This window comes from Amblyomma maculatum, unplaced genomic scaffold (genome assembly GCF_055883805.1).
Source record: "Amblyomma maculatum isolate TAMU_Amacu unplaced genomic scaffold, ASM5588380v1 scaffold_18, whole genome shotgun sequence".
Taxonomy (NCBI): domain Eukaryota; kingdom Metazoa; phylum Arthropoda; class Arachnida; order Ixodida; family Ixodidae; genus Amblyomma; species Amblyomma maculatum.
In genome coordinates, this window is record NW_028146743.1 from 4,164,904 (window position 1) to 4,181,860 (window position 16,957).

Consider the following 16,957-nt stretch of genomic DNA (forward strand, 5'->3'; position numbering starts at 1 on the left):
ACTCAGCCATTAACTTGCTGAAACGGACTTAAAACGCAAGCGTTAGAATAGTTCGAAAGGTTTAAGGGAAATTTGTGTTTCTTCAATGACAGAATTTGTTGTGCCTTTATGGTCGCATTCATACCTGGATTTCAAGCTAGAGCACAAGCAATACCCCCTCCTTCCTTCTCATTTTTTTCACAGCTATCTAACCTCCTACACCCCTTTCCTTCACTTATAGCTGCAGCAACCCACCGCGTCATGCACCCATTGCGAGAAGAGCCGGCTCTAGAACGTCGGATTTTTTAAAATAAAAAGTGATATGGGTGAAGTATTTTTAAGTTTTACTTAGTTTCACCCTTAACAATGCAACTGGAATGTGTTATAAGCATTATTAGTAGAACATATGCACATCGAAATTTCACCCTCGCCTTAGACGCAAGTTGTACAAATAAGTCGTAAGCCATACGCGACTATCAAGGAAATGCCCCGCTGAATGCATTTTGCTTGCACAGGTGTATTTTCGGGAACTATACTGAATATGGGTCACCCACACGAAGCATGTGACGTCACTCCCTCGAAGTTGTTACTGATTCTACAGCCAAATGTACAGTAGCTATAGCGAATTTTTTTCTTTCAACAAAAAGAATTGCAAAAAGACATGAGCTAAAGAAATAGCCAACAGTCCTCTGTTGAATTATTTCCGGGGGAGCATCGGAGATGATTATCGACTTAGTCATCAGCGCATGCATCTCGATCTCAGAATGCCATGAAGGTCGCATTTCAGAATTCGCTCGCCACTCGCGAGAAATTGACAAAAGTGCCGAAAGTAAATAAAAATAACAATAAACGTTAGCCAGAATCAGCTAAATTCTCTCTTTCCTACATCATACCATCTATATCTTTATGGAGAAGGAAAGCGGCGCGTACTCGATCCTCTTTAAACACTGTATAAGCGACACTTCAGGATGGCTCGGAGCGAGATAGTGAATGTGTGCGAAGGTTAATAAATATGCCAGTTCATTATTCTCAGAAGAAAAAATTACAATGTGCCTGTGGTATTTTTCTGCCCATCGAAAACTTTCTTCCTTGCGTCGGTTGGTGTCAAGCGACAATGAAAACAATGTTGATTGTACTATCAAGCATATTGTTACGAGTGGATTGTGAAGTGCGAAAAAGGGGTAGTGTATAGTAGTCCTTTGAAATCTTGGAAAGTTAACATTGGTCAATCAGGCCGGTCTATTAACTTCAGAGTGGTCCGTGCAGCCGTCCGGTCCATGCCTGCTTCACCCTCGCTTCTTCACGCTGCAGGTGGGCACGTAGAAAGGCTTTACTCTTTTGTTTATTTTTCAGCCCTCCCGGCTGCTGGTCTGCTCTGTGCATCTGCTTGTACAACCTGCTTTCATCGATTTTGAAGTATCCATATATTTTATTGTTCTCCCCGTGCTTACCTGTTGAAATGAATGACGCACCTGACCCACTGGGTGAAATCGCGAAAACACTGGGGGAGAAGGCTTCGAGCATGCAGTATCAAGGAAGTGGCGAAGGTTTTGAACGAACTGATAGCTAAGTTTGTGGAAGCAACCGCTGATATTAAAACCGAAGTACGCAACCTAGCCGCTTCCAGTAATGCCATGAAAGACGAGCTAGCATCTGTAAAAAACTTCTCTGGGATTCTTCAGCGACAGTTTCGATGAAATAAAAATGACATTAAATCTGTGCAACAAGAGTTAACAGTCATCCAGGGTCAGACCCAGGAATGCCAGAAAGGAAACCAGAGGTTAAACGAAGAACTCAGAGAAGTCAAAAAGCAGATGGTGGAGCTCAAGCAGTACGGAAGGCTCACAACATCGAGCTGAAAGGTGATCCTTCCTCTAACAGAGAGGATCTGCTAAGATCCTACAAGACGCGGCTGTTAACCTACAGGTTAACATTTCACGTAACGATATAGACGTTATGCATCGAGTACCAACAAAGGGTAACGGTCTTCCCAATATAATCATGAGGTTTGTCTCACGAAGTATGCGCGACAGGATCTTGCTTGCCGCCAAGAAAACCGGGCCGAATACTACCATGTTCGGTTTTGAAGAAAGTGAGCCAGTGTTCGTCAACGAGCACTTATGCCCTGAAAACAAGATCCTGCTTGGAAAAGCCATCAAAACTAAGCGGGGAAAAGCTGGAAATTTGCCCGGCTGGCTGAGGCCCCCCCCCAAGATCCTCATGCACAAACTGAGACTTCGACAGTGGTACACGTGACATGCCAGGACAACCTTGCAAAGATCACGTAACAGCCAACATAAAGCTTTGCCTCCCATAAACTAGCCTAAAATGGCGATGTTCAACTCAATGTCCACTAAAGGAGACATTTCGGTCTTCTACACTAACCCCCCCATTCGTAGTTTAAAAAGGAACTTGAACGCGCTCTCTGCCTTTATCTGACACCAGAATTACCAGTTCAATGTCCTGGCCATTGCAGAATCATGGCTACAAAAGCATGAAGAAATATCAATTTGTGGTTACAAGACAGCATCGAACCCACGTGACTCTTATTCCCGTGGCAGTGGCGTAGCTCAATTCCTAAATACGGTCTCGCCTACTCAGTGCTATCAACAATCACATGTTCTGTGCCCGAGATTGAAGCGCTTTTTATCATGATAGAACCGGCTATCATTATAGGCGTGGTTTATCGGCCTCCAAATTCAAACCTTGGAACATTCCTTGATAGATTTGAAAATATTATCTTATGCATCACTAGCGAATATAAGAAGCCTGCAGTCATTGTCGGTGGTGTTAACATCGACACTACGAACTCATCCAATGTCGATTACATCCACCTACTGGGATCGTATAATTTCCGCAATCTAATTGCAGCACCAACACCCGTTACTACTTCCTCAGAGACCTTAATAGACCACGCCTTAATAGATATGAATTCAGGCATTAACGCTGGCGTGTACAATACTCTCAGACCATTTTCCTATCTATGTAACTGTCCATGGTTCGGGAACTACAAACCGTAAGAACACGAAACTGATTCATAGAATAGATTATGACTTAGTACGTCAGCATCTTCTCTTACTCACTCCTGATATGGTATATCGTGATGAGTTAAACGAAGAATTCGAAATCTTTATTGAGACCCTTAGTAACATAACAGGACGCTGTAGCCGAAACATACCTATCCACTCTCGTGATAAGACTATTTGCCCCTAGATGACCAAGCAAATTTTAGACGCAATAAAAAAGAAAGATTGCTGGTATCATAAATGGACACAATAAAACCAATGATTATTATTTGCGACTGTTCAAGAGCACGCACAACAAATCAGTTTTCCTCATGAGGACACGTAAAAAGGAATATTATTCGCAGCTCATTAAACAAGCTTCTGGGAATACAAAGAAAATGTGGAATATTGTGAAGGAAGCTATAGGACACTCTCAGAAACAACACCCAGCCCCTGACCATATCACTCAAAATACTGTAGAGAACTTTAACTCCTACTTTACCAGTGTTGGCCCTGCCTTGGCGGCGAAAATTTGTACTAAAAACACGCATATTTCTACTGCTACTTCTATAAACAACACATTTGTTATGGAAGACATTGATCTGAATGAAGTAATATCTACTGTTAACATTTTACCCACAAATAAAGCAGCAGGCCCTGACGGCATTCCCGTGCGACTCATTAAGGAAAATATCGATATTCTTGGCCCTATATTATGCCACTTGTTTAACCACTTTCTACTTACTGTTACATACCCATCACGCCTAAAAATAGCAAAAGTCACCCCTGTCTTCAAGGAGGGCGTTCAATCAGACCCGCCTAGTTATAGACCGATTTCAGTTTTAAGTGTTATTAACAATATTTTCGAAAAACTAATAGCAAAACGCGTTCATAAATTTCTTCAAAATTACCAAATCATTTGCCCACAGCAACATGGGTTCCGCCCACGATACTCAACATCAACAGCTGTTTTTTCACTTAGCCAAATAATTATTACCGCCTTGCATAATAATAACCTTGCTGCCGTGGTATTCTTGGACCTTCAGAAAACTTTTCATACAGTTTACCACAATAGTACGCTGAATAAACTAAATAAACATGGCAGGGCGAAACCTTCAAGTTATTTTATAGTTTCCCTTCAGATCGCCAAGTTAGTTTCAAACAATATATCATCTTCCCCACAAGATATAATAACAGGTGTTCCGCAGGGGTCAGTGCTTGGGCTCCCGCTCTTTACCCTTTATGATAATGACCTGCCTTGTATTCTCAATTCTGAAATTCTCATGTATGCTGACGACACTGCCATCATATTCACTGGTGAAAACGAGGTTGAAATACAATGTAAATTAAACATAGGGTTAGCTAAAATATCAGATTGGTTTTTGGCTAACAAATTAACTATGAACACTAAGAAAACTAAATACATGGTATTTCACTCATCGAAAAAACCCATAAACTACACCTTAATTAAACCACTTATTAGCAATAATGCACTTCAGCAAACCAACTGTTTCAAATATCCAGGTATTGTCTTTGATAGCAACTTACATTGAAAAAATCAAATTATTGCTGTCTGCTCTAAACTAGCCTCTGGTTGTTATGCCCTTTTACGAGCTCGTGATTGTTTTGGCACTAACATTTTGCGTATATTATACCTCGCATTTATCAGCAGTCATTTACTATACTGTTTAGAATCCTGCGGCTGGACCTAAGCTACTTACCTTAACCATGTCATAAGACTGCAAAAACGTGCAATTAGAATAATGACATTCGCGAAACACAATAAACACAGTAAGCTTTGTTTGCGCAGGTAAATATATTAACCTTCAATCACATGCGGGAAGAAAAAACGGCACGTTGCACATACAGCATAATTAGAAACAATAATCCATTTCCAGTGTCCTCATTTACCAGTAAATTACGATTCACAAGAAACTTCTCTCTACACAATTTCAATCTTCCCCTTACTAAAAATGTGTATGGTGAGACACTTATACAATATGTTGACGCAATAGTGTGGAATAAATTCCTGTTTACCTGAGGAATGACCAACATTTCTGTAAAAAGCTGAAAAACCATTACCTGTTGTTAAATGCCGAAGTCTGTTCTCCATATTGTATATATATATATATATATATATATATATATATATATATATATATATATATATATATTGCTTTCGGTTATTGTATCTACAATGGATCATTTGTATAGGCTGTGGTGTTGTTTCTGCTTTATCTGTGCTAATTTTATGTGCTATTCCACCTTTAGTAGTGCCCTGCATCTGTAAATAGTATCTATGATATTTTTTATTATTATTATATAGTAGCCTTTCTAACCTAACAACTTTCATGAGGACTGCTTGTGAATATGCACTTTTAATCGTTGGACCCACAACTAGCCTTTTCGGCTATGGGTCCGAGCACTGTCTGCAAATGTTTTTCTATTTATGCAAGAAATAAAGCAAACTTCAAACTTGAAACGAGAGGCTACCGGAGCATAATTTGTCCTTACAGACCAGTACTGGGTCTCACCTACCGGCGCACATTAACGAATGTGGAAATCAAAAAATTTGCCGACGATTACGTTACTTCGTAATGCTAAATTTGAGCGCATCGCAGTCGTGAATAACGGCGGCTATGCGTTTCGGCTCGGGCGGTGAACATATCGAGATCCGCGCCACTGATCCGGCGCTCTGATCGCCGCCACACTGGAGTGGCATTTTAGGAGTAGCAAGGAGAGTAGTAAGGTATCTGAAGGTTCCGGGAGGCAGTGCGTGGGCCCATAGAAACGTTGCTCGGCGAAGATATAGCATATGCCGCTAACGCCGCTAGCGAGTCCAGTCAACGTGGCTCTGCATTTCGGCTTGGAATGCAAGCACCGTGATCCGCTGATGCCGAGCCGGCGCTTCGGCAACCGGAGATAGAGAAGTGGTTCTTGTTGGGAAGGATGAAAGGGGATTCGGCGCGTTCAACCGGAGAACACCGTCGCTGCCACGCGGGAAGAGGGGGAGGAGGCGGTACACGCATCGGCAAATGGGGGTGGCAAAGCGCGCGCAGCAGTCGGAGAACACGCGTGGTCGCCGCCACTGAGGTTGAGGTGGTCGGGAAGAGTACACGCAGCGGCGAATGGTGGCGGCAGCGCAGCGGCGAATGGTGGCGGCAGGAGCGTGCGACGACACGAAACGCGGGAACGGGCGCCAAAGAGCTCCGCTGTAAAAATTTGAACGCTTGGAGAGAAAGAAATGGCCGGTTGCCCTTTGCCTTTCTCTTGAATAGAGCTGACGTCCGTTCGGTGTTTCCGCAGAATACCGAACAAATTTCTTTTTTCATTTACACAACACATCCGTATCATCTTGGGACGAGGACGTTTAGTCTGCAGGGCTATGACAGCGACCAGTTGGTTCTGCATGTCAATTCTCAGCGTGCTACGACATGCGCTGTCCGTGCTGTCTGTTTTGAAGGGAAAAGCTTCTCTAGGCTCGTCAACACCGCGCTTCCCGTGAGCCGGAGCCCCAGATTTGCCATTTCTGCGCATGCGCAAAACTGAGTGACGTCATGCGTGGCGCTGGTAGCCGCCGTCGCCGCTGCCGCCGCTGACTCCGTCGCCTGTCCTTCAGCCGCCGCCCCGCGCTACTGCACATTTGCGCCGCCGCTCTCCTCCTCGGTAAGGTGCTCTTGCTCATAGAACAGGCATGGCGGAAGTAGAATGGTGGCGAAAGCTGGGCCCAAAAGCGGTTCAGCGGTACCGCAGCATAGCCACAGGTCGGGGGACAAATTAAAAAGTATCAATCAACAAAAAAAAGTATAGGCATTTTGATAAGAAAATATACTACTACAAATTAAAAAGTATCGGTTAACAAAAAACGTATGGGCATTTTGATAACTTCGCTTGTGAATGAGGTAAGTTTAAATCTTGCAACACTCTCACCGCCCCACCCCCTTGATGTTGCTGTGGTCAGGAGGCGCTGCCAGGGGTAACCAAGGCAACGGAGATAACGAAGCTGACGAAGCACGAAACGGTTTCTTATCGCTGTCTGCTGCTCCTCTGCTGTGGTGCGGGCTTTGGTGCGCCCGGGAAAGCGTAATTTAGTTCGCCAGTATGAAAATCTACCTTTTACGAAGATTTCAGCGTCCTTTTTGGTCGCTGATCTGTCGCCGTTTGGTGAGATTTAATATCCCCCTGCAGCCGTGTTTCTTTTTTTTTTTTTTTGGTTTCGTCCCCTTCGTCGTGTGGGCAGTGCGAATTCTTTTTGCAGCAGTGTATCGCGCTTAGCGTTTCACCGCAAGATGAGCCCGCACAAAGTGAGGAAGCAATGCCCTGTGACACGTTGCGACAGCGTGGACTCAATCGTCGGTGTCTTACCGTTTCCCGGCTGACTTTCACCGGTGAGCCGATCTGGAGGTTGCACACAGACTCAATGTATGCTCTAATGCTCCTGTGTTAAGCACTTTTGTTGATGCTAAAGCTGTCTTGACTGGTGCAACCTTGAAATTGCTTTGAAAACTGTTGTATACTTTCTGCCGAAACATTTAAATGTGAAGAGTAATCCCAGTGATCTATGCTCCAGGTATGTTTTGATGCACCTACCAATTCATGACATTTTTATTTCAATTGCAGTTGTCATAGCTTTGTTTTCTGTACATGCATGTTTCTTATCTAGTGATGTTTTGTGGCAGGCACTTCAAGCCTTTTCCATGCCTCGGCTGTGATCATTGAGATGATTAGCCCGCTTAAACAGCGGTACTGTTTGTGCTGTCTGCGACATGCATTTTATTGTTGTGATTGGTTGCTGTATTTTATTGGTTGATGCAGTAAACCATGAATATGAAAACCGTAATTGTCCACTTGGTACACTTGGTACACTCTGTTGCGAATTGGGCACGACTGCCCCGTTGCACCAGTGTTTCTGGACCGCATCCCACTGTGCTGAGGGACAAAGTAAATGGCCAAAGTACTTGCACGACTTGCAGCAGTATTTGTATTATGAATTTGCATGCGTGGTCTCTATTTGGAAGTGTTGCTGCCTTTCTATGCCGCCACCTTTGCCAACCACTTTCATTGTGCTGGAGCAACTGCTTATAAACAAGGGCGTGAACAGAAACTCGAGTACTTTTAGATGGCAAAGGTTGGCGCGCGCTGAAAGGCAACAACTTTCAAATTAATGATGCAGGCTCGTCAATGCAATGCGTCGGTTTAAAAAAAAAAGCTTGTTTATAATTCGCGTCAAAGTAAACGTGTGCGTGACATCATTTGACATCATGGCCCCCCAATTTTCATTGGTCGCTGGAGCCCATGAGCCGCCATGTTTTGGACGTATGGGCGTCTATGGAGCCTTCGCTACCACAGTACATATACCTTGGAACAGGCGCAGACACTCGCCTAGTAAGGAAAAGCAGAAGCAACAGCCGGACGGCGCAGAAACACCGATCCAGAAGTGGTAGCTTGGGAGTTGGCTAAAAATCAACGAAGATAAGAAAAGCGCAAAGCTAGACGAGCGGCTGAAACGCCAGAAGAAACGAGAGGAACGCATTTCTCTTCGAGATGTCCAGGCTTAACCTCAGCTAAGCCAAAAAAATTTTTTACGTTTGTTAGCGCTGAGAACAGATGTTCAGTCGTTTTCAGTGAGGGAAAACGAGTGTTCTGTTGAACCTGACTCGTGAAGCTGGCGCGCGCTTTCGGAACAAATGTTGAAAATTTTGTAGCTGACCGACCTCATCATACATTTCCGCACGTTTGTGACACCTGTGATTTAGCAGGCGCACCTTGCTGCAACGATGAAAGAGCTGCGTGTTTTTTGACCTCTGAAGTTAGGAAAAAACTCGTGCTTATTTTAACGAGTAAATAATAACCCGATAGCTTTAAATGCACCTCCGTGCAAAAATGGCGCGGTGTTGCAATTTGAACCACAAATTATGGGCCATACGTAAGCTGCGTATTCAAGGGTATTATGACGCTATAGCGTAGACTACCAGCCCACATATAAATCCCCACTTTAACCAAGCAGTATGAATGTGCCTCCCTGGCACATTCATACTGCTTGGTAAAGTGGTTGCTACGTAGATGCCCGCGTTAGCAGCTACTGCACGTTCAAGCAACACAACGTCAGGGAACCTTAGTACCAGTCAATGAGCGGCCATGTCCGCTGCCAGCTACTATACGTGCCAGCGCCATGCTCGTGATTTGAAGCTCGCATTTTCGGCGAATTAGGCTTCTAGCGTTATCGCGTTAAAAACAAATCAAGAGCATGAATGAGACTGGTGTATGTTGGCAGGTGACATGACATAACATTAACTGGTGCACACGCTGTGTGACGCAACGGCACCACATGATATCCAGAATAGCTGCAGCTTATTCGAAGCGGAAGAGTGTGATAGGAGTAAACCTTCAAGGAATCATGGATGCAGAGTTAGGCACGCTGCTCCTAAGCCAAGTAGGCACGCTCTTACTGTTATTGAAAGCGAGGCTTTAAATTTCCGTCGCATGGCCGTCTACGACCAGTAACTGAATAACGTACTAGCTTAAGAACACAAAAGACAAATTACCGGATTGCTAAATTACGCGATCACAGAATGCATGTATGGGAGCGCGGAACTCCATGCGGAACCTCACACAAGGAGCCACTCACTAAGGCTAACGCACCATATATTTAAAGGCGGAGCTTAAATATCAACCCCGCCCTTTATATATATATATATATATATATATATATATATATATATATATATATATATATATATATATATATATATATATATATAGATGCGCGTGTTTGCAAAAAAAAAAAAAAAAAAAAACGTGGGAGTTCGTGTGGCGCCTTTACAGGCTCATCTCTCCCGCCACAGGACGGTGCCAATCTGCGCCCTGCGGCGCTGCTGTCCATCATGCAAGCGTGTGCGGCTTCGACCGGCAATTCGCCGATCAGCCGCATTTGCTCGTGGCTCTCTCCTGTCGTGCCCAACTGAGCGAGGAGATGTGCTTCTGCATGGTTTATTGAAGGGGTCGTGTCGAAAAGAAGATTCTCAGCCGCGCGTTGACATGACATCGAGAAGCCTAAACCTAGCATGGCGAGGAGAGCTCAGTGTATAGGAAAGAAAAAAAAAAGAAAACAAACAGGCAGCGATATCAGAAAATTATGAGCCTTGGATGCTTTCCAACTGTATAATACGCCTGGAACTGCGAACGTTTCAGAAAATGGATACATCTCTCGTTAAAATGAAAGATAAAGTATGCGATGCCGATGAAATTTCGATCACCTGGGGTTCTTTACCATGCACTGACGTCGCACAGCTCACAAGCGCCTTTATTTTCCCCTTCATTGAAAAGCGGCGGCCGCGGCCAGGATTCGACCCTGCAGCCTTGGACTCAGCATTCTAACTCCTTTGATGCTTTACAGTGCGAGAGCATGGGCGCTGCCATGTTTGGTCCCATGACCCTTTTTCCATCGCTGGCTATCGGGCTTTCTGGTTTCGACAGCTGCCGCAGCACAGGCGCCCGGCTGCAAGGTGCTTCGTCCCCGCTATCGCTGGGGGCAACGAGCTGTAAATAAAAAGAAAACATCATGTGAATGCGCATATTGCCGCGAAACCTTCAAAACTGTATTTGTTGTTTTTTGACAGCCGCCGACATAAATGCTTATCACTCTGATTCTGGATCCCGTATCAGTTTCGTAATCTTTGTTTGTTACTGCTCAATGTTGCTAGTCACATCTTTATCAGTTTCGTTGTAGCGCAATATGCACCGAGATCTATCTCGAAGATTCCAGCCACTCGTGTGTCTTTCCACAATGTTCCAGCCTGTGCTCGTAGCTGTTTGCGACGTCATCCAGATTGTTCTGAGCAGCCTTTAAATTGAGCGTTGACGAGTGCGACGGGCATTCTTTGTTCGACGACCGACGAGCCCGTTTGTTGCTATCGCCGCCGCCGAGTTGCTTAGTTCTTTTGCGGGCGCAAGTCAGCCCCAATAAAGAGTTATTTCAGTACCATCACGCCTGTGTCTTCTTTCGGCGTGTACAGCCTTGTCACCACTACGTGACATCTGGTGGAGGTGCTGCCTTTAATCCTTCAAGCGAAGACCCAAGCCGTTTTCCTGTCGCCCTGGAAGACCAGCCTACAGGTCACCGAGCCAGCCGCGGACTTCAAGGCCTACAATCCTAACACGGTCTGCGGCCTGACCCCATTCGATCTCGGAAGCCATCGACGCTGACAATGGCCCAGCCTACACCACCGGTTGTTTTAGTCCAACCCCGTGAGTCCCCCTGCTTCACCCGGACGACCGGATGAAGATGCTGGAGACTGGATGGACCTTTTCGACCGTGTGGCAGAATTCAACGGCTGGAACGACGCTGCGAAACTCAGGCAGGTCTACTTTGTTCTTCAAGGACATGCCCGAGATTGGTTAGAAAATCATCAGGCAGCTATGAAGGATTGGGAGATTTTCAATTAAGCGTTTTTGACTGCCTTTTCAAGCGTCGTCCGAACGGAAAGAGCCCAGGCCCTCCTTCAGTCAAGACCAACTTCCTAACGAGCCTGTCCTGGCGTACGTTGAGGAGATGAACCGCCTCTTTCGCCGCGCCGACCCTAACATGACCGAAAGTGAGAGAGTCAAATTTTTAATGCGAGCCGTTAAAGAATCGCTTTTGGAAGTCATGTCCGAAATCCCGCAAAATCGTGGCGGAATTTGAAACGGAGGCGTCTACTAGCCACCCGGATGCGCCACTACGAGCAACCACTTCAGCCGCACTGCTCAACCCACTACCTCAGCGCATCTGCAAGCGGAGAGAACCTTCGAGACCTCATCCGGGAGATCGTGCGAGGGAAGCTCCGCCGATTGATGCCATCATCGCAACAACCCCAGGTGGCGACGCTCGCGGACGTCGTCCGTGAAGAAGTCCAGCAGGCGCTGGGCGTTCCTAAAGCGATGGCTGCGACAGTTACAGCACAAGAGGCAACAAAGATTAACTATGCTGCTGCATTACGTCGCCCTGCGCCCTAACGTTATGACTTTCCAAGCCCTCGCCGCTACCGTCCTGTTCCTGAAAGCCGCCCCTTGGCCCCCGCCGCGCCACCAAGCCGTCGGTTCAGATCTCCATCGCCGTACAGGGCCCGCTTTGCGTCGCCAGGCCGTAACTATAATGAGCGTATGCGCGGAAGGTCCCCAAGCACGCGCAGGGGAACCAAAGGCAGCAACCTTTGGAGGTGAGGTTGCTCAACGGCGAAAAGACTAAGATCCTCCGCCGCCGATGACCATTAACGACGACGCCGCTATTTATTGCCGCTCCACACGACGACATCGACGACAACACGACCAGAGTGCAAGCCGACACCGTCGCCCAGCGTAGTAACAACGGTGTGCCCCGGCCATGACCTGAAGTAACGACGGAGCCGAGATCGGACACCAAGGCCCACGCGCAATGCTAGGACGCGAACAAGGTGACCTTGAAGTTGATGTCGACGGCCGCAGAGTCACTGCCCTAGTAGACACCGGAGCTGACTATTCAGTTATCAGTGGACCGTTAGCCTCTAAGCCCAGGAAAGTTACCACCGCTTGGGATGGCCCGCTGATTCGCACCGCAGGTGGCAACATGATTACTCCATCGGGACGATGCACTGCAAGAATAACCGTAAATGGGCGTACTACCTCACTAGCTTTGGGGTCTTGCAGCAGTGCTCCCGCGACGCGATTTTAGGCATGGATTTTCTAAATGAACATAGGGCTATCATCGACCTCCGATCCAAGCTCATCAAGCTCTCTGCGGACAAAGCCATTCCTGCTACGACGACGGCGATGCAACACATCGCTCTAAACGTCCTCGATTAAGAATTGACCGTCCCGCCCCGATCAAGCATCGCAGTCTGCGTAGGTAGCGCAAACATCGAAACCGCTGAAGGCATCGTCGAAAGAAATATCGAATTGCTCTTAGAACGAGGTGTCAGCATCGCAAGAGGCATCGCGAAATTCCGGAGAGGTCAAGCTCAGGTGCTGGTAACAAACTTCACCGAAAATTACTGGTATCTCAACAAGGGCACGACGATCGCTTTTCTCGACGAATTAGCCGACCTCAAAGATGTATTCGCCCTCCACGTCCAAACGCTGGAAGACGCATCGGACCAATTCCGTCAGCCCAAATTTGACATCAACCCGGGATTGACCCACAGCAGGAAAGACCAGATTCTCAGTCTTCTTCGAAGCTACGGGGAGTGCTTCTCGTCATCATCGAAGGTACACCACTGGCCAAGCACCGCATTATAACGGACGAACACGCCCGACCTCTGCGCCAAAGCCCTTATCGTGTATCGCCGCGAGAACGCCAGGCCATTCGCGATCAAGTTGAGGAAATGCTGCGCGATGACGTAATCCAGCCATCGAAGAGCCCCTGGGCGGCACCAGTCGTTTTGGTGAAAAAGAAACACGGCACACTTCGCTTCTGCTTTGTTACCGCCGCTTGAATAGCATTACTAAGGAGGATGTCTACCGACTTCCCCGCATCGACGACACTCTCGATCGGCTCTGCAATGCAAGGCACTTCTCATCGATGGACCTGAAAAGCGGATATTGGCAAATTGAGGTCGACGAAAGAGATCGCGAGAAGACCGCATTCATCACACCGGACGGTCTTTTTGAGTTCAAGGCGATGCCATTTGGCCTCTGCTCCGCACCAGCCACATTTCAACAAGTAATGGACACAGTCCTGGGAGGCTTGAAGTGGCAAATTTGTTTGGTATATCTGGACGACGTTGTTGTCTTCTCGTCAAACTTTAAAGGCCACCTAAAACGATTACAGACAGTCCTGGAAGCCATCAAGTCATCGGGACTAACGCTAAAAGCCGAGAAGTATCACTTCGCCTACGAAGAACTCCGGTTCTTAGGTCCCATCGTTAACAAGGACGGTATTCGCCCAAACCCGGAGAAAACAGCTGCAATCGCACTATTCCCATCGCCTGCCGACAAGAAAGCTGTGCGGCGATTCCTTGGGCTGTGCGCTTATTATCGACGATTTGGCAGAACATTTTCGCGAATCGCTGAACCGTTGACGCGGCTTACAAAAGGCTGACGCACCTTTTAAATGGGAAGCGCCGCATGGAGAAGCCTTCGACGAACTTAAGCGCCGCCTGCAATTCCCCCTGTACTTGGCCATTTTGATGAAAACGCCGAGACCGACATTCGCACCGACGCGAGCAGTGTGGGCCTAGGAGCCGTTCTCGTCCAGAAGAGTGCCGGACATAAGAAAGTAATTGCCTACGCCAGCAGGTCCCTCACAAAAGCCGAAGGCAATTACTCGACGACCAAGAAGGAGTGTCTTGAGATCGTCTGGGCCACTTCTAAGTTTCGTCCGTACCTATACGGCCCACCATTCAAGGTGGTAAGCGACCATCACACGCTCTGCTGGCTGGCTAATTTTAATGATCCCTCCGGCCGCCTTGCCAGGTGGAGCCTACGACTTCAAGAATTTGACTTGACTGTAGTCTATAAGTCGGGCCGGAAGCACTCCGACGCAGACTGCTTATCACGCGCACCCGTCGACGCTCCCCAGAAGGACGACGACGACGACGCCTTTTTGGGACCGGTAAGCGCCAGCTGTTTCGCAGAACAACAGCGATCAGACCCTGAGCTGAAAGCGCTAGCCGATTACTGAGAAGGAAAGACCACTTCCCCCCCTGGTGTGTTCAGGCGACATTTATCTTCGTTCGAGTTAAGCAATGGCCTCCTCGTGAAGAACTTCGCACCCAACAGGACTGCGCAACTTCTTGTAGTGCCTAAAAACCTCCGGCAGGAAATTCTGCAGGCGTTGCATGATGAGCCCACAGCAGGCCATTTCGGATTTGCACGCACGTTGCGTCGAATCCGGGAGAAGTACTACTGGCTGCGACTGCCTGCCGAAGTTGCCCACTACGTGAAGACATGTCGTGAGTGCCAACGACGCAAGACGCCGCCTATCAGACCAGCAGGACTACTAAATCCGATTCCGCCCCCAGACTTGCCCTTTCAACAAATTGGGATGGATCTCCTCGGCCCCTTCCTAGCTTCGTCTATGGGTAACAAGTGGATCATCGTGGCCACTGACTACCTTAGCCGTTACGCCGAAGCAAAAGCCCTACCAAATGGTACCGCGGCAGAAGTCCCCAAATTTTTTGTCGAACAAATTCTCTTGCGACACGGCGCCCCAGAAGTGCTCATCACGGACAGGGGAACGGCGTTCACGGCAGAGTTGACGCAAGCCATCCTGGTATGCAGCCATACAAGCCATCGACGAACAACTGCGTACCATCCCCAGACCAATTGTCTTACGGAGCGCCTGAATAAAACGATCGCGGACATGATCGCCATGTACGTCAACGCTGAACACAGGACCTGGGACGTCATCTTGCCGTACGTGATCTTCGCGTATAACACGGCAGTCCAGGAGTCGACCAGAGCGACCCCGTTTAAGTTTGTGTACGGCAGGAAGCCCACGACGACGCTCGACGCAATGCTGCCGCACGTAACCAACAAGGACAACCTTGACGTCGCCGCTTACCTGCAGCGTGCAGAGGAAGAACGACGACTCGCACGGCTGCGTATTAAGGACCAACAGCGCACCGACAGCCGACGGTACAACTTGCGACTACGCCATGTAGAGTACAATTCAGGAGACCAAGTCTGGGTTTGGACATCAGTTCGCCGTCGCGGATTAAGTGAAAAGTTGTTGCGTCGATACTTTGGGCCGTACAAAATTATTCGCCGCGTCGGACTACTGGACTATGAAGTCATTCCCAACGGAATGTCAGCATCACAACGGCGACGCGCACGCCCAGAAATTGTACATGTTGTACGACTGAAGCCATATTACGCGCGTTAAAATAGTGTGTGGTGTTTAAACTTTGCACTGTTTATGTTTAAGTTGCTTTGTTTTGAAACATCGAGGCGATGCTTTTTTTTGAGGGGGGAGTAATGCCGCGAAACCTTCAAAACTGTATTTGTTGTTTTTTAACAGCCGCCGACATAAATGCTTATCTATCTTAATCCGGGTCGCTTATCAGTTTCGTAGTCTTTGTTTGTTACTGCTCGATGTCGCTAGTCACATCTTTATCAGTTTCGTTGTCGTGCAAGATGCACCGAGATCTATCTCGAAGATTCCGGCCACTCGTGTGTCTTTCCACAATGTTCTAGCCTGTGCTGGTAGCTGTTTGCGACGTCATCCAGATTGTTCTGAGCAGCCTTTAAATTGAGCGTTGACGAGTGTGACGGACAGTCTTTGTTCGGCGACCGACGAGCCCGTTTGTTGCTATCGCCGCCGCCGAGTTGCTTAGCTCTTTTGCGGGCGCAAGTCAGCCCCAATAAAGAGTTATTTCAGTACCATCACGCCTGTGTCTTCTTTTGGCGTGTACGGCCTTGTCACCGCTACGCGACAATATTATGTACAGGTGCAAAAAATACGTTATATTATCAACCACCACATTTACTGTCTCATCCGAATGTCTGCCGATGCTAGGGCGTGTAGACAAACACGCTTGCTGTTGGCGAGTATATTTTTTAATCAATTCTTTCTCTAGCGCTTTTTGTCGACAATATATTTTACGTCGAACTAGACAGATTGCAAGCCTACTATCAGCTGAAACATTTTTTTAAATACATTTGCCTAAGCGGTGAAAACGTGTTCAGACCACGCTGTTTGAGAAGTATCAGGAATTTGCACCCTTCAAAATTGTGCTCAACACTTACTAATAGATATGGACGCGAATGTGATTCCCCTACAACTGGCCAGATACTATTTTACCTCCCGTAACGTCTGGCTTCAACGACTATCGCACTCCTCAAAAGCCACGTCAGGCGCTCAGCGACGTTCTCCAGCGCTCGGGTGAAAGACTGGAAACTCCACCGGAGTTCAGAACCCGCAGATGTAGTGAGCCCGATCGAGCGGAGATATATAAAAACGTTAGCATGCTAAACATCGCCATTGATCCTTGCTTTAATTATATGAAAGCAGAAATTAT